Genomic DNA, 18,835 nt, shown 5'->3' with positions numbered 1-18,835 from the left:
TATGCTTCCCAGATAAAGGAAAGGTAGATATTGCGGTTTTTCCCTGCACAGTCTGAAAGAAACAGATAAGCACCAAACACTAAGCGCAAAAGTAAGGCGATGCGTGGGCACAAGTGAGATGACTTGCAGCTTTTCACGTAAACATACGTCCGTGGTGCGCCTTCATTCAAATATCGTCACTCCCATGTGACGGGTAGTTCCGGTCTGTCGTAGCACAACGGTCATGCTTCGTGCGTGCCGAGCGCTATCAGTTTCGGCTTCGCCCATGAAATTCGATGACGAACATCTCGAACTACGTGCAACTTTTGTGATTTCTAAAAAATGGATATGCCATAAAATGGCACGCACTACAACTTTTTAATATAAACGCCTGCCCTCAAGTCAATCATTAAAAAATTAATTAACGAGTTTTGTTAATTAGTCGCAACAGTCATTTTACCTGCGGCAAAGTATTTCCGTCTCGACGCCGTGGTCGTGTGCGAAAACGACAGGAGCCTCACTATCATAGGTCTTTTTAAAATAAAAAATCTGTATTGTTTAAAAAAACACCCTGTATACATTCTTCCGTGCGGAACTAGCGTCATGCCACATTATATATATATATATATATATATATATATATATATATATATATATATATATATATATACATATATATATAGCAAATAAAACACCTAATACCTAAGTACATTCACTGAACTACATCTTCGACCTCTTTCTGAAAGATGCTGTGGAAGGAGACTGCATTATCACGGTGGGGTACTTGCGGATTAATATTTAGCAAAATAGATATTTGCCATTTCAACATTAAAGCTTCGAAAAATGGACGATACCTGAACACCACGTAGTAAAATTTCCAGTTATAAATGTCGATCACGATGCCGGTTATGTTGATAGCTGGTCCGGAAAGCACTGCGCAGAAAACGAAAACGAACGTTCGTGCACAGCGGGCACTGCGCGCTGGCTGTACCCCATACAGCGGACAATATTCCGCCGCAGCACGTTAAAGCACGTAACTTTTCCCACCAGATCCAGATTTTCTCCGCTTTCCACCACCCATGACAAGTAGCCACGCCCGAATTCATCTCAATACGCTAATAGCTACACATCTGGCAAATCGCGCGGAGTTACATCAGGATCAGGAGAGGCGAGATGCGCACGCAAACGCGTACGTGTTAATTAAACCTCTACGAGCCGAACCCCAACTGAGTTTTTAAAAGCACAACAAACACGTGTCCTTGCGATACGGCAGCAATGTTGCAAAACTAGTCGAGCAGACTTGGTATGTACTGATGGGCTAGTTGGTGAGCCATGATGTTTGATGAAGCAGCGCACAATGTACACAATCTCGCTCACATTAAAAGCGCACACGCTCGTGCTTGCGTCTTTTTTCATGTGCGCGTGATTGAGTCCTTTGTGCGCAATTTCATCAAGTATCGTGTTGAGCAGCGTTGATGAATTACGCTCTCTCAGCGCAGAACACGTAATCCGACCACTTGGAGACCTCATGGCGTCTTAAGGCTGGTGCGTACATCGCAGGTAAATATTGGCCGTATTCCCAAAGCAGGGGAGAAGGCAGAAATTGCTTTCGGGGGAATCGACCCTCCTTATGTGTGTTCGTGCATGCGTTTATATTACACACACAAATTACATAAATGCTCCTTAACGCCCCCTCTGGCTACTCCCCTGTCTTCAAGGCAGTGCTACTGGCGCATTCAAGCTGTTTGTCTTTAAACAGACTGACAACCACTTCTAATGGTGCCATGGTGTTTTTTCCTTTTTTTGCAACAGGAAGCTTAGCGGTCAGAGTTTCCAATCATGATGTGGTGCGCTGAAAACACCGCGATACATTTTTTCTCAGATTTTATCTTTCATTCGGTATTTCCCGCAAAGTTGGACGCGCAACACATGCTCCAAATAGTGGATAGGCAAGTGCGATAGCGGTTCGTGTTCGTCCGCCACCGCTGACATATGCCGCGAAGGAAACGCTGCTTGCCAGCGTAAACTTTTGTTACCTCGTAATAAGCATGTAGAATAAAGCGGGGATGCCAAATAATATACAGACTGCAATTTAAGCTCAAACTGTGGTGTGGCTAAACAACAGCAGATTACGCACAAGGTTTCGAACGACTCATTCGCGCAGTATGCCAATGCTTGTATACCAAGGCCAGTACACCAAAACCACATTCGGTGAAGAAATCTTTCGGAAAGGCGAGGGGGAGGACCAATACATCAACTAAGGACATGGCTTTCTGTTGTGTTGGTGTTTCTCTGTTTCGGTTTCGAAATGCACTGTGAGAATGCCAGGGGGCGCCGCTCTGGCATTCATGTTTCGTAAGGCGACGTGTAAATAAAGTCAGTGTGTGGGCTATAGTGTACTAGAATAATTCTAGTACACTATAGTGTGGGCGGTACTCGTTGAGTGCGGACGGCTGTTCTTCGGCGCTTCGCGCCAACTCGCACGTTCGGGGCTGGACGGCGTCCCCGCCGGCCGCGTTCGCCACCGCCGGTCGTCTTAGCCTGCTTTCTTCGTCGGGACCACCAGCCGCCGACACAGCACTTTCGCCTTCGAGTCGTCTTAGGCGAATGTATAAGGGACTGTGCGAGTTTTATGATTGCAAAACGCCGACGGCGAGTTCGTAAAAGGGCACGCATCGCGATCCCCCTCTAAGCCTACAGCCGAGCGTTATCTACCGACGCGGCGCGACCACAGAACACCGCTTCGGCGTTCGTTAAACATCCTGCTGTCACCAACAACGGCGGTATATCACGGGCTAACCGCTCCACGCATTGGCTGAAGACATACATACTTTTGAACGACGACGCTGGCAGGCAGGCTGCGTTGGTGGCTGGGTGCGGCGAACAAAAAAAACAGCTTGGTTAACCACCCTGCCTTCATGAACAATGACTTTATATCAGGGGCAAATCGCTCACAGCATTGGCTGAAGACATACATACTTGTTCGACGGGGAGCAGGCTGCGAGCAGGCTGGGTGTGGCCTGCGAACAAAAAGAACAGCTTGGTTAAACACCCTGCCTTCATCAACAATGACGTTATATCAGGGGCAAATCGCTCACAGCATTCGCTGAAGGCATACTTACCGGTGGGGAGCGAATAATTTTTAGCCCGAAATGCCGGCTTCGTCTTGGTAGGCCCGAACGACTGCCGGGAAGGCCTCGTGTGAACGTGATGAATGCATGTGCCACGTATGCGGCAGATCGACGCACGCGCTTGTTTTTGTTTGTTTGTTTTGCCTTCTGTTCTATGGCACGTACCCACTCTGGGGGATGGGCCAAGAATATGTAGTTGAAGCTTAAAATCTTATTCGAAGAATGTAAAATGGTTAAAAAAAATTAAGAGTAGAAATGGTAATAATAAATAAGACATCAAATTAATACTTCAAAAATTATGCTATTGCGCTCGTATTTCAGACAGCCGTATTAACCTGATCAGAGCAATTTGGTGAGATTAGATATATTGAACCGCATTTTATTAAAGAGCGTTTTTGAAGGAAGATTAAAATGGTACACGTTTAGTGGTTTGCATGAAATTACACACGGCATTGAAGGCATCCCTATGGCAGTATCCCAACCCTGAGGCTCCGAAGCTTAGTATAATTTCTTCAGTTAAGTTTAAGCCTATTTTTAACAGCGGAGTAATGAGCAGTCGTGATCTAATAATTGAATATCTTCGGCATGACAAAAAGAAATGTGCAATATTTTCTAGTTCTCCGCAGAATTGACATAGGGGCGATATCGTCAGACCAGCTCTGTGCAAGTATAGATTTAATGGGGGGACACGGCATCGAAATCTGGTGATCGTAACTTCAGATTGTCTAGATTGGCTCCAGTGAGACTTCCATGGGAAGTTGAGATGTTTGTATTCCGTCCACATTGTTATTGTTTCCATCCTATCGGTGTGAATTGCCAATTTTCTGTATCTGATTGCGGTGAAATATTCTACCACTGGAAGAACCTGGGTTATTGGGAGATCTAGCGATGCGCGCGCTAAAGCATCAGCCATTTCATTTAATTTTAAGCCACAGTGACCTGGGACCCATACTAGTTTTAGGTGCTTCAGCTGAGACGGAACTAAAGATCGAAATGTCTTGAGGGCACGAGAGGTATGTGGAGCTGTAAGTGCTGTGCATACTGAGAGCGAATCAGTTATTATTATCGCCCTGATCTCGTCTGTCGGGAGTTTTCGCAGTGCCATGATGACGGCCATGAGTTCAGCTTCGAAAACCGGAGTAAAATCGGGTAACCTCACAGCGAATGACCAGCCCAGCGACTGGGAGACAATTCCTACGCCTGCCCGTTCTTCGTTCACGGAAGCATCAGTGGCTATTACGTTTCGTGTTTGTGCATGTATCAGAAAATCCTCTAACATGTTCTCTAAGAATTTTTGGGATTGAAATTTAGATTTTGGAGGAAAAATCTCTTCGTAATCTATCATAAGACGCACGCGCAATGCGTGTACTTCGTTCTCTTCGACGGTGTTCAGCAAAATGGACGCACTATATAAGCATTGCTGTAGAGAAGTTCATATGCGAGTCAAATCGATTTATTGGACTCATTAACCGCTAATAATTCTTAAATTATGTGATCCTGCATAATGATCATTGGTCCTTGGGACGTTATGCGATATGGTCTGGGCTAATATTGGGGTTAATTAAAATTATCTCCTCATTCAAATTGTCACTCCACCCGCTATTAGCACTTTAAAAAATTCACCGACGATTACGATTCTGCCTAATGGGAAATCTGAGCGCAGCATGTTGTTGGGGCAAGGCCAAATGTGTTTGAAGTTCTGACTTTCCGCAAGGTGTCGTCTACTCCATAAATCATAATTTTTTTGTGAAGTAGGACAGCACCCACTACGCCATTATTCGTCTTTCTGCGAATAAGCGAGGTACCCGCTACACATCTATAAGGTATTATTTGCACTTTGTTGAGGCCATGACGAAGAAATGCAATGGCTTAGCACTTTGCAGTGGGTATTAAACCACACACTCGTTGCGCACTTAGCATTGTGTGATGACTGGTTGTTACTTTACTCTTCTGCCACGCTACATTACATAAGTTAACGTGATTCCTTGCCGGACATGACGCCTGTATAGCGTCTTTTTTGCAAATGAGCTTCAAGCACTAGCGTCGCTCTGTGCTAGAACATTCGACTGCGACGCAGAGGCATCAAATTCACATCCCATGCGATCCTGGGTGTTTTTCTTTTCATGTTACTTTAAATGCGAAGCATTTCTTAGAGAACCTTTGGCACTTTGAGCGTTTCTATCTATCTATCTATTGAAAGATTATTATTCAGATCTATTATTCAGCAGGGCCGTCTGACCAACACTCAGAACGAAGATGACGCTCACAGTGATGATGACTACATACAGGTGAAGAAGATGAAGGAAGAATGTTGTGCGGATACAATTAAATGAATTGGCAGATTCTTTAGCCCGGGCTTCCCTCGATAAACCAATAATTTCGGTACTCCCAGAAGTAGAATACATAGCAGCAAATCAGATATAGAAAATTAGCAATTTGTACAGATATGATGGAAACTATAACTAAGTGGACTGAATATGAACACCTTAAATTTTCATGGAAACCTAAGTGGAGTCAACCTAGAAAGTTTGAGGTTATTATTTCGAAATTTCGATGCCGTGTCCCCCCATTAAACTTATATTTACACAGAGCTGGTTTGGCGATATCACCCCTTTGCCCATTTTGCGAAGAAACAGAATCTGTTGAACATTATTTTATATCATGCAGCAACTATTCAATAATTAGGAAAAGACTTCTGGTTATTCCATCTTCGAAGATTGGTTTAAGTTTAACTGCAGAAAATGTTCTAAATTTCGGTGCCTCTGTTTTGGGACATTGTCATAGAGAAATTTTTGATGCTGTGTGTAGTTTAATCTTAGCTACTAAACGTATTCTAACGTAGTCTAATTTAAGAAATACTGGAAAAATATTTGCGACATAATTATGAAATGTGATTAAAAGTAAGTCATACAGTCAAATTTGGTCGGGTCAGGTAAACTCAGCTGTCTGGTCGGCTCAAAATTGTAATTAATGTAATTATACTCCATAGGCTATAATACCTTTTATAATTTGATTGCTTTGTATCTTCGCGTTTTTTTTTCTACTTTAGTAATTGGGAGGGAAAATATTAATGTAATTTATCACCCATAGGCTACAATAATTTTTCTTGGCCAATCCCCCAGAGTGGGTATGTGCCAAAATTGGTAGGCTTCAATCAATCAATCAATCAATCAATCAATCAATCAATCAATCAATCAATCAATCAATCAATCAATCAATCAATCAATCAATCAATCAATATCGTGCTCACACTAATTTCCCCCTCGCGCGGAAGCGGCCAACCTGGCCGCTGTTTATGACGGTTGTGCACGTCGTAGGAATTGCTTAAAGCGGGAAGCGTGGACAACCTCTGTGCCACGGCAACGGCTGTCAGAAGGCATGACGACGGGAGTTACCCGATAGTTCACGGGAGAAGTTTGCTTGACAATAGCATAGGGGCCGATAAAACGCGACTGGAACTTATCACACAGGCTAGGAACTCGCGTTGGGGTCAACAGCAGTACTTCATCTCCGGGATTGAAGTGAACGATGCGGTGAAAGTCATCGTAACGAGCCTTCCTATCCTGTTGACTCGCCTCGGTATTGAGGCGGGCGCGGTGGCGAGAAGCGGCAAGGCGAGAGATTAAGTGCTCACTCGACGACGCCGACGACTCCACGGGGACATCAAGAAAAGAGACGTCAAGCGGAGATGTCGGTTGGCGGCCGTAGACAAGGAAGAAGGGTGAGTAGCCCGTGGTGCGCTGCGTAGCGGTATTGTACGCGAAGGTCACGAATGGCAAGATGGCGTCCCAGTTTGTGTGGTCGGCGTTGATATACATGGATTATCATATCGGAGAGAGTTCGATGAAAGCGCTCTGTGAGGTCATTAGTCTGAGGATGGTAGCTGGAAGTCGTCTTATGGATGGTGTTGCATGCGTGGAGAACGTCCTCGAGTAGTTTCGACAGAAACGCCTTGCCGCGGTCACTCAAAAGCACGCGCGGCGCGCCATGTCGCAAAAAAGATAGCTTCCAAGAAGAAGGCGGCAATGTCCTCCGCTGATCCGGAAGGGAGTGCAGCAGTTTAGGCGTACCTTGTCAAGTGGTCTACTGCAGTGACAATCCATCGCTTACCGCTTGCTGATGTTGGTCCGTAGAGATCGATCCCGATGACCTCGAATGGAGCGTCAGGACATGGAAGAGGTTGTAGGGGTCCCGCGGGAGATGAAGTGGGTCGTTTGCGGCGTTGGCAGGGCGAGCATGAAGCAACGTATCGTGCTACGCAGGTGGAGAGTCCAGGCCAAGCAAAGCGACTGCGGATGCGTTCATAGGTCTTGTGAAAGCCGAGATGACCAGCCTTGGGGTCGTCATGAAATGCTTCCAATATATGTGTTCTGAGTGAGCGAGGAGCGACGGGAACCCAACGCTGTCCTTCGGGATGGAAGATATAGCGGTATTGGATTGAGTTCTAAATCTTAAAGTTTTGCAACTGGAGACGGGCGCGGGCGTTAGGAGGACGGGAAGAGCCGTGAAGGCGTTGCATAATGGAGTGGCAGTAAGCGTCGCTGCGTTAGTGAGACGCAAACGTCTCGTTGCGGAAAGAAGGCAGCATCTTGAGAGCGGCGAGTGAAAGAACTGCCGAGGACTCGTTGACGGGGTCGCTCACGGATGGCGACACTAGCGACACAGGCACGTCGACAACACTAGCGTTTAAAGGGTAACTTATGGTCTGACGTAACGTCCACACTCACGCTAGAGCATAGACGTCAGTATTATCGAAACGAAGTGCTCCTTACGGTGCGATGATGTGAATATCATAGTAACTTTCGTTAGCGTATTCTCCCGGGGTTGAGCGACGCTTTAATATAGCTTGCTGAATCACAGGAATAGAAATGTAATGTTTATCAGAGTGCTCTAAAAGCGCTGCCAACATTGGAACCACAATTGAAGCTAACCCGACATGACGCCTGTATTATAGGAATACGTATGTAATGTTTATTGCCTAGTTGTAAAATTAGACAGCCAGCACTGCAACCACAACTGACGTTGCACCGATATTACGCCTACGTAGGGTCTCTTTCCAAAGCACTTTCAAGACCTGGTCTGGCTCAGTGGTAGAATACATGAATGCCACGCAGACTCATTGGGTTCGATTCCTGATAGAATACTGATTTTTATTGTTTGTATTCGTCGGGTCAACACTACCGACGTCGGCTTTTCTTAACGCACTTGCATTTAAATTACCAATGTCTGTTCTCGCCGTTCCTCTGTTGATATGAAGTGTCAATCAGCTGTGGCGCATACCTGCATACAACTGCCCGTGGTATACGGGTATGTGCCACACGTGTCTGGAGGAAAGCGTTTCACGACGTACGCGACAGGATTTTCCCATTATTCAAGTCATGAACCGACAGTCGTATTTGTCAAAGCCTCTTACCCTCCCATGCCAATTTTGGCCTACGCCAAGTTCAGGAGGCGATCACGAGATGTCACAATTTAGCGTGTTATAAAGCGCGCGCGCAGCCGCTTTCAAGCAGCTGCGCGACAGAACGGCGCGTCCGCGCGCCCAAGAAGCGCGAAAGACGAAAAAACAAGCATCAAAAGACGCCGGCGCGCCGCATTCTCCTCACCCACTCGAGCCAGACGCAGTCAACACGATCGAACGCCCGGCAAAGCCTGGATCTTTCTAGAAGGAAAGGGTGACGCATCCGCGAGCGATGCCGTCGCGATTCGAACATACGAGAAAGCTCTCGCCCTTTCTCTAGGCTTGGCTGTATTGCACGCCGAAGAAACATCCCGACGCTTCTAGAAACCGGGGAAGAAGGGATGAAAGCGTGCAAACGACGAGAGAAGTGCGGTCAGTGAGGGAGTGCAGACAGGAGTCGATAAGTCAGTGAGTGAGGGAGTGGCCCGGTGATGGTGAAGTTATGCGAAGTGTGGCCATATTCTCTGGTGTGGCTTCGTTAGCCAAAGAAGACGTGTTTATGATGGTGTGCGGTCAGTCGCTCGTCGATTTGGAAGAATCCGATGACGACACCGAGTGAGCCGTGACAAGTCACGACGACGGTTGAGCTACGACGATCAACGCTGGAGCTGGCGTGAGTGTTTCCTTGAAGAGAAGCATTCGTTTACCGTCCAAGCATTGTGGACTGGATACGCCATTATCTATTCAGGACTTTAACTGTCGTTGAATAGTTGTAATGCATGCGATTGCATTTGTAGCGTGTGATCTGTTTGTTTAGCTCCCGTTGTGTAAACACCATCTGAGTATTATTGTGAAGCTGTAACTGGTACCAGCCGAGTGTGCACGTGTTTGTGTTATTTGTATTGCCTTAACTGAGAATATATTTCGTTTTCGTTTGTGTTATCGACTCTCGGCTCTGACTCGGTCTTTGGACCACAACCGGCGTTCGCTGGCGCACCAAAGGACCAACTCTAAATTGTCCGCGCTTTCGTGGTGCGTTTTCGGAGGGCCTTGACGCCAGCCCTTAGAATCCGCCCGGCGATTGCCGTCCCCATTAACGGGACAAGTGACAATTATTCTGGCGTCCGCGACACAGGACCTGTTTGGTGCAAAAGTGTGTCCAAAGTAGGGAGAAAGAGCCTTGAGACGTTGATAGTGCTTGCGAACGATTTTTTAGTGTTGCACCGCGTTCTCGCTAACCTGTGTGCAGAGAGTGTTTTGAATTCGAAGTTAGGCAGAGATTTTGTGCGCGCGGCTAGGTTTGGTTGACGGGCATCATGGATCTTGAGAAGTTAGTTGCCCTTGGTGAAAAGATGGGTTTGTCTGGGGCCGAACTACGGAAGTGGGTCAGCCAAAAGGAAAAAGAAGAAAAAGAAAGAGTTAAGGAAGAAAAAACAGCAGAGCTCGAAAAGGAGAGGTTGGCGGTTGAGAGAGCTAATAAAGAGAGAGAAGCAGAGCTTGAAAGAGAGAGGTTGGCGGCTGAGAGGGCCATCAAAGAGAGAGAAGCAGAACTTGAAAGAGAGAAGCTAGCAGCTAAGAGGGAGAAAGAAGAAAGAGAGGCGCAAGAGAGACAGATGCAAGCTGAGATGGCTGAGAGAGAAAGGCAACGGCAGCACGAGTTGGAACTCGAACGGCTCCGTTTGCAGCAGCGCGCAGAAATTCCCGTCCAGGCTAGAGTGGAGAGCAGCGAAAGGGAAGATCATAGCTTCCGATTGAACCCAAGCAAACTGCTTGTGGCGTTTGATGAGAGGAAAGATGACCTTGATGCATACCTGCACAGGTTTGAGACGATAGCTAGAAGCCAAAATTGGCCGGAACAGCAATGGGCAACGGCTTTGAGCACTTGTTTGAGTGGCGAAGCGCTAAGTGTATACGGTAGGCTGACACCTACCGATGCAGCTAATTACACGAAAGTGAAAGCTGCTTTGCTGAAGCGATTTAGATTCACCGTGAAAGGCTTCCGTGATCGGTTCCGTACAGGAAAGCCAGCTGATGGCGAGACGGCAACGCAGTATGCCGCGCGGCTCAGCCATTATTTTGACAGGTGGATCGAACTTTCAGAGACGGCACAGGAGTACGGTGAGCTTAGAGAGCTTTTAATCAGAGAGCAATTTCTCACCAGTTGCCACCCGAGCCTGTCGCTGTATCTGAAAGAGAGGAAAGCTAAATCGCTTGAGGACATGCTTGAGTTGGCCGATCAATTCTTAGAAGCGCAAGGTGGCACGAATCTAGCCAAAGTAAAAAAGGAAGTTCACGAGGAGTCGAAGAGATCGGCACCTGAAGAAACCAAGCGTGCACCAGAGAGTGTTCCGCGATGCTTTCTGTGTAACCGCGTGGGTCATCGCGCCAACAGCTGTCGGACCAACTTCTCACGCCCCAGTGTGATGAAGTGTTTTAAATGTGGACAGACGGGGCACAAAGCCGACGCATGTCGAAGCGATGCGAGTAAAGTCCACAAAGCAGCTTGTGCGTATGCTCCGCCAAACGAGGAAGCAAAAGCGACCAGTGATGAATTGGCCCATGTGAAAAGCGGGAAGAAGATGGATTTCATTGGTGCTGCGATGACTGCAGACACAACGAAAGGAATGCCGACAGTTAAGGGGAAAGTTGGTGGAAAGGAAGTCACAGTACTAAGAGATAGTGGATGCACCACTGTCATCGTACGAAAGAAATTGGTCCGAGAGAGTGATTTCACAGGCAATAACCAACCGGTTTGCCTGCTTGATAGTTCCATTCGAATGCTTCCCGAAGCCAAGATTGAGGTTGAGACCCCTTACTTCAGCGGGAGAGTTACTGCCCTGTGCATGAATAACCCCCTGTTCGACCTAATCGTGGGAAACATCGACGGAGCTCGAGGGCCATACGATCCTGAACGTTTGGGAGAAGCCCCGAAGATGGAGCCCTCGTCAGTTCGGGAACCGCGACAAAAAGGAAGCGCGGAAGGGAATCTCATGAAGGATGCCGCCCGAGCTCGAATTGAGGCCGAGGTATCACGGAATATCAGTGAGGAGGCACCAACGGTCGCTGTACCGCCTGTGAAGACGCGCCGAGCAGGTGATGTTGCAACTGAGCGGCCACCATCATCTGCGGCTCAAAAGATGACGAAGGTGGTCCTCCAAGCAAAACACCACGGCGCGCAGAAGTCGGCGAAGCACCGCGAACATTCTAACGAACGCGACCACGCCTTGCCGATGTTGAATGTGTCGACGGCAGCAGAGACGCCCCCTCAGGTACCGTCAAATGGAACGGCTCGCAAGAAAAAGAAGAGAAACAAAAAGAGAGCGAGCGAGCACCGAAAGAAGGGGCGCAAGCGCGGCACTATTTGAACAGGACAGGGTGTTGGAATTGAATTTGTTTTAAGTGTTTTTGAGTTTGAATGTGTTTGAAGTGTTTTGAGTGTGTTGTATTATTATACCCAGTGTCGAGTGTGTATAGCTAGCGAGCCCAAGTGTTACTTGCGTTATTTTATGTGTACAATGCTATTGATATAACGGTATATGCATTATAATTGAAGAGCTTTGTTTTGTGCGTTCGCATTGTTTTATATGAAATGTATGATGCTGTGTTGTACTTATGTACTTGTGTTTATATTTCGACATTGAAATGTCCTGTGAATTGTATTGATATTTCTATTGTGAATGTGACGCGCATTTTGTGTGGACTGAATTATGGACTCTGTAGGTGGGACATTTTTGGTTATGTGTATGTGCGCGCTAATTTGTGTTGTTTGAATATTATGTGATAATATTCTTGAAGTGGGGGGCAGTGTCACGAATTAGCGTGTTATAAAGCGCGCGCGCAGCCGCTTTCAAGCAGCTGCGCGACAGAACGGCGCGTCCGCGCGCCCAAGAAGCGCGAAAGACGAAAAAACAAGCATCAAAAGACGCCGGCGCGCCGCATTCTCCTCACCCACTCGAGCCAGACGCAGTCAACACGATCGAACGCCCGGCAAAGCCTGGATCTTTCTAGAAGGAAAGGGTGACGCATCCGCGAGCGATGCCGTCGCGATTCGAACATACGAGAAAGCTCTCGCCCTTTCTCTAGGCTTGGCTGTATTGCACGCCGAAGAAACATCCCGACGCTTCTAGAAACCGGGGAAGAAGGGATGAAAGCGTGCAAACGACGAGAGAAGTGCGGTCAGTGAGGGAGTGCAGACAGGAGTCGATAAGTCAGTGAGTGAGGGAGTGGCCCGGTGATGGTGAAGTTATGCGAAGTGTGGCCATATTCTCTGGTGTGGCTTCGTTAGCCAAAGAAGACGTGTTTATGATGGTGTGCGGTCAGTCGCTCGTCGATTTGGAAGAATCCGATGACGACACCGAGTGAGCCGTGACAAGTCACGACGACGGTTGAGCTACGACGATCAACGCTGGAGCTGGCGTGAGTGTTTCCTTGAAGAGAAGCATTCGTTTACCGTCCAAGCATTGTGGACTGGATACGCCATTATCTATTCAGGACTTTAACTGTCGTTGAATAGTTGTAATGCATGCGATTGCATTTGTAGCGTGTGATCTGTTTATTTAGCTCCCGTTGTGTAAACATCATCTGAGTATTATTGTGAAGCTGTAACTGGTACCAGCCGAGTGTGCACGTGTTTGTGTTATTTGTATTGCCTTAACTGAGAATATATTTCGTTTTCGTTTGTGTTATCGACTCTCGGCTCTGACTCGGTCTTTGGACCACAACCGGCGTTCGCTGGCGCACCAAAGGACCAACTCTAAATTGTCCGCGCTTTCGTGGTGCGTTTTCGGAGGGCCTTGACGCCAGCCCTTAGAATCCGCCCGGCGATTGCCGTCCCCATTAACGGGACAAGTGACACGAGAGCACCCAGACGTAGGCGGATAGATAGATAGATAGATAGATAGATAGATAGATAGATAGATAGATAGATAGATAGATAGATAGATAGATAGATAGATAGATAGATAGATAGATAGATAGATAGATAGATAGATAGATAGATAGATAAAAACGCTCAAAGCGCCTTTGGTTCGCTGAGAAATGCTTCGCATTTAAAATCGCCAGGATCGAATGGAATTCGAACCCGGGCCCTCTTCGTGGCAGTCTTCTTGCAAACGCATTTGCAAGAAGACCCTATACAAGTGTCATGTCGAGCAATTAACCTATCTATTATAGCATGGCAGAAGAGTAAAATAACAACCATTCATCACACAATGCTAACTGCGCAACGAGTGTGCGGTTTAACGCTTCCCACACACTGTAAAGGGCTCTGCCATAATTCTTCATTGTTATCAGCCACATGCAGCATCAACAAAGTGCACATGATACCTTACAGATGTGTAGTGGGTACCTCGCTTATAGTCCGAAAGACGAATAATGGCGTAGTGAGTGCTGTCCTACTTCACAAAAATTTATTTATGGCGTAGTCGATACTTTGGGGAAAGCCAAAGCTTCAAATACAGTTGGCTTTGCCCCAACACGAGTTGTTCACTAAATCATTTGGGCCTGCTGAGCTTTGCACTATCTTCGTTATCAAGCCAACTTTTCGTCAGCCTTGGCGGATGTTACTTGAGAGCTTCGAATGGGAGATGCCAAGTCCTGATGTATACCAAATAGGACATTGCCCATCACTGTAAATCACCTGTATCAGAAACATCCCGAAAGGTTAGCACGCTCACAAACACAGCGAAAGGTCAGCATGCTTAGTCCTGTATCTCACTTGATAAGCCGAGGCGTAGCGCTGCATTTCGCAATGCCGCTGAGCACAAGGTCGTGGGTGGGATTCCCGTCACGTAGCGCGCATTTAAACGGCATGAGTGAGAACGCAAAAAATCTCGTTTGCCATTCACTGGGTCCGTTGTCTTCCAGTAAAGCGTGCCTCCTAAGACAGATCGCTGTGGTACGTGAAACAGTTGAGCGTATTTAAACTTGTTCAATAAGTTGAGACATTGTTAACAACAGACAAGCCAGGGAAAGCATAGGGGAGGTAATTTATTGTAATTATATCCGCACATATACGCCGATAATAGAAATTCATAGAGCCCGCGCTATGCTGCCGCTAACGCACTTCAATTCACACTGCAAATGTTTGTTCCGCACAGATTTTTTTTTTTCACACCAATATAGCTCACTACACTATCAAACACAACAATGCAAGCAGTGTCTCCAGACGGAAGTATAGCCAGATATGCGGTTATCGAGCGTAGTCATTCAATACAATCTACAAATCGCAGAAATCTCGAATAACTTCGGATGCTCGAACATAAGAACGCCCACCTGCCTTGTCCGGCGATGCATCGTCGCAGTACAACTCGATGCATCGTCAACGACACTACCTGCGGCAGACTACCTTAACTCGTAAAAAATAAAAATACTGAATTCGCAAACATAACGTTAACTCTTTGCAACTGCAGGAATCGTGGCAGAGATGTCGGCGAAGAGAACCCGTGACTCCGGTTATCAAACGCTTGATAATACGCGCGCAAACATTACAAATTTCTTTCATGTTGAAAGTCCGATGGTCACGATGCTACGTCTCCGTAGATGTGCTCGATTCTCTGGATGAACGAGAAAAGAATGTGACCATTTTGCGTCGTCTTCGCCCGCCTGTGGAGAAGAGGCGAAAGAAAAATAAGCGACTCATTGCAAAGAATGGTGAAAACGAAACAATAGAAATTTTTACATCAATATATAGTGAACTACGTGGAAGTAGGTGCAGTAGTTAATAGTGAAGTACGAGCAGTAGGCAAATACACTTTGTACAGTTCAAGCCACGCAAATAATGTGACGTTATAACGCACATCCTTTAGGATCGACCCATAATCTTCGCCGGAAATCGGACACCACTGTATCTCGATACCGAATGCGGATGAAAGACGGCAAGAATGTCGTCAACTTTCATATAATGGCTTACTAATTGCTAATTAGGCTTAATGTAGAGTGACTTAATGACTATGCACATAAAGTCTTAAAAATGGCTTGAATTTCAAGGGCGCAAAAAGAAAATGTGCCAACATAATTGGGGTGTTATTGAACGTTGTGCATGTAGAGCCTGAGCATGAACACACTAAGTGAGCTAAGAACTTCAGATGATAGATGAATAGCATGTACAAGCACATCGGATGAATAGTAGTCTGCGACTGCGCAAGAACTGACGCGCGGTAAGCAACCAACCATCGGATGAATCTCGCTTGGAGCAGAGGTAGCTGACGCTGAACTGTACGTAGAAGGCTACCAGGGCGACGACACCGAAGAGTACGAACGTCCTGTCGATCTCCATGACCGGTATGAGACATCCGGCCACGAAGGCACCGAAGCAGGCACCTGCACACACAGCAAAGAACGTTTATCAAGTCTATCCTTCACCGTTAATTCTACATATTTTTATATCCCGGCCCCCCTTTTTTTTTAGATAAAAGTGAGTAATTCCTAAACCAAACGTATGGTTATGCCCGGCAGTTATGAACGTTGTTCCTACCGCCATCTGTCAAGCTTCACCGCAACGCCCCACTGTAACTGAACTGGTAGCACAAAATATATTTTCATTCACAACACAATCTATTTTCGAAAAAGATTAGGCTAAGCTTCAATAACTTTCATCTGACAGCGTCAGCAGGGTACTTCCCTCTAATAGCATGCATTTACGGCACTTATAGTCTAACTTCCCTGCTGCGCTAATAGCTGTCATTGTTGTCTGAACCAAGATGACAGCGAGGCCACTTCATTCATTCCGCCATCTTGCGGGATTGAGCAGAACTCCTTTGCAATACTGTATTTAGGAATCGATATTGAAATATTTGCCTTATGGAGGCTGTCGCAATTATGAAAATAAAGTCACTCTGGTATTGCAGTCCCACTTTTTAAAACAGCAAGCATTAAATACATCAATGCGTACACGTACAAGTAAGCATTGATACAAGTGTGTGCGTAGTGTGCCTACATGTGTGTGCGCTACCTCGCATATGATGAGCAGTATGACCGCGCCGTGAAGCCATTGGTCCTGTACTCGAACGACTATAACACGTTATTTTCCTATTGCGAAGCCTTTCTTTTCCGATGAACACTTATGGATTTTCTTTGCAGATTCAAGCTACCACATTTTAGAACGACAGTATTTCGCTTTCTGACTCTCTCTATGCGAATCAATGCTCACCGAGTCCGTGATAAATAGTCGAGAGGACCTGCTGCAGGTGCAGCTCATTGCCTTGCTGCGAGTCTCCGATGGCGAGGGCGAAGGTGGTCCTGGAGTAGAGGCCTACGCTGAGCCCCTGCGCTGCCTCGACGGGCAGCAGGGCCCAGGGCAGCGGCACCAAACCGTAGGCGAGCAACCGAGCGAACAGGCTCAGGATGGAGGCGCTCGCTGCGTTCCGAAGGCCAAGGCGTTGCACGAGTCGTTCGGAGGCGAACGTGTGAACCAGCTCGCCGCCGAAAACCTACGACCGCGGGAACGGCAGCACATATTTGGAACGTACGAGCAGCTGGCCTGTGTTTCGAGCGATATGCCGATGAGAGCTGATACCCAATATTTTGAAAAAGTAATATAACAATAATAGCTGGGGTTTAAACTTCCAAAACCACGCTACGATTATGAGAGACGCCGTAGTGGAGGGCTCCGGAAGTTTCGACCACCTGGAGTTCATTAACGTGCAATGATATCGCACATTGCGAGCCTCTGGCATTTTGCCTCCATCGAAATGCGACCTCCGCGGCCGGGATCGAACCAGAGATCTTCGGGTCAGCAGTCAAGCACCGTAACCGCTACACCACCGCGGCGGACTTCTTTGAAAAAGGAGCACAGCACTACAGCTGCCACAATTAAAGAGAAGGTGAAGCGCGCGTCGTCATTTATGCACTGTTCCTCATGGTGGAAATAAGTGCTCGTTTCCACGCAGTACCTTCCGGCGCAGTGCATATATAGCAACTGCTAGAAGTACGAGTGCGAAAAACAACGACAATTACTTTTCATCCCTCCTTCAGACGTCGTGAAGCGCAGTCTCTGCAAAGGCGCAGTGCAGAGAAGGGTGAACCTGTAGCAGAGTGCGTTAAACCGGTATCCGCCACTGTCTGAATTACTTGCTTATTGAGTAACGCGTGTGTGTGCTAAAGGCAGTTTGAACCCTCTAGATGAAGTAAGGTCGGGATAGAGTCCCTTATGATTTGCGTGTTAGTTGTCCAAACCTTAAAGTCTGATACATATCAAATGCTTAGGAAGCAGCAGGAGACCAACGGAACAGAAGTATTCCAGTTGTCCTCGACATAACAGCGTTCAGCATATTTGAAGTGTGTAAGGCGCGACGACAACAACAGACAAAAGGGAGAGTACACACACACGGAGGTGCTCCGTGTGTGAGTACTCTCCCTTTTGTCCGTTGTCGTCCTCGCGCCTTACACTTCAGATATGCTAAACCAACACGCCCATTGTTTCATCCTTACAGAATTCAGGATTCCAGACATCTCGATGTTTCGCTAGAGGCACTCGTATACATAGGTCGGCAAACTCACTCATGAGTCGACTGACTCACACTCCCTCAAGCTCAGATCGGGTCGTGAGTCAGAGTCTGAGTCCGGGTGAGTAATATTTTGGTGAGTTTGAGCACGAATGAATCCGGCTGAGGAAAATTTTAGTGAGTCTGAGTCCGAGTGAGTCTGAATGAGGAAAATATGGGTGAGTCTGAGTTTGAGTGAGCCCTAAGCGCATAACATATTTCTTGAATGAGTCTGAGTGAGCTCCACCTGTTATTGCCAACCTATGGTCCGATATACTCATGTTCAGCATTACTACCAGCCTTATGTAGGCTTAAGTTTATACTCAAGTCTATTCACATATATCTCAACGCACTAGCGTTCATGCGCCATCTCAATATTTATTGATCAGAGGTGTGAGTTTATTTTTTATTTATTTACGCAGCAGAGGGTGTGGGTGGGGCGAGTGCCATGACGCTCCCCGCAAGCTCTTTTACGGGACGTTCATGATATAAATATCTTGTGCGAGTCGCGCATTTCATAAAAATGTCCTTAATGGATTGAAACCACTGATAACTCGTATAAGACGCTACAAGATCAAATGGCGTATCGTAGAGCACCGATTATGTGAGGTATTGGCATGAAAGAGCATTGACAGCGTGACCGAAACAACAAATTTTACCCTAACGGACTCATGAGTCGACTCACTCAGGCTCAGGTCAAGCCGTGAGTATGAGTCTGAGTGAGTCCGGCTGAGCAAAAGTTTAGGGAGTGTGAGTCCGAGTGAGTCCGGTTGAGGAAAGTTTTGGTGAGTCTGAGTCCGAGTGAGCCCTCAGAGCAAAATATATTTCTTGAGTGAGTCTGA

The sequence above is a fragment of the Rhipicephalus sanguineus genome, chromosome 2, assembly GCF_013339695.2.
Source record: "Rhipicephalus sanguineus isolate Rsan-2018 chromosome 2, BIME_Rsan_1.4, whole genome shotgun sequence".
NCBI classification, from domain to species: Eukaryota; Metazoa; Arthropoda; class Arachnida; order Ixodida; family Ixodidae; genus Rhipicephalus; species Rhipicephalus sanguineus.
This window is presented reverse-complemented; position numbering follows the sequence as displayed.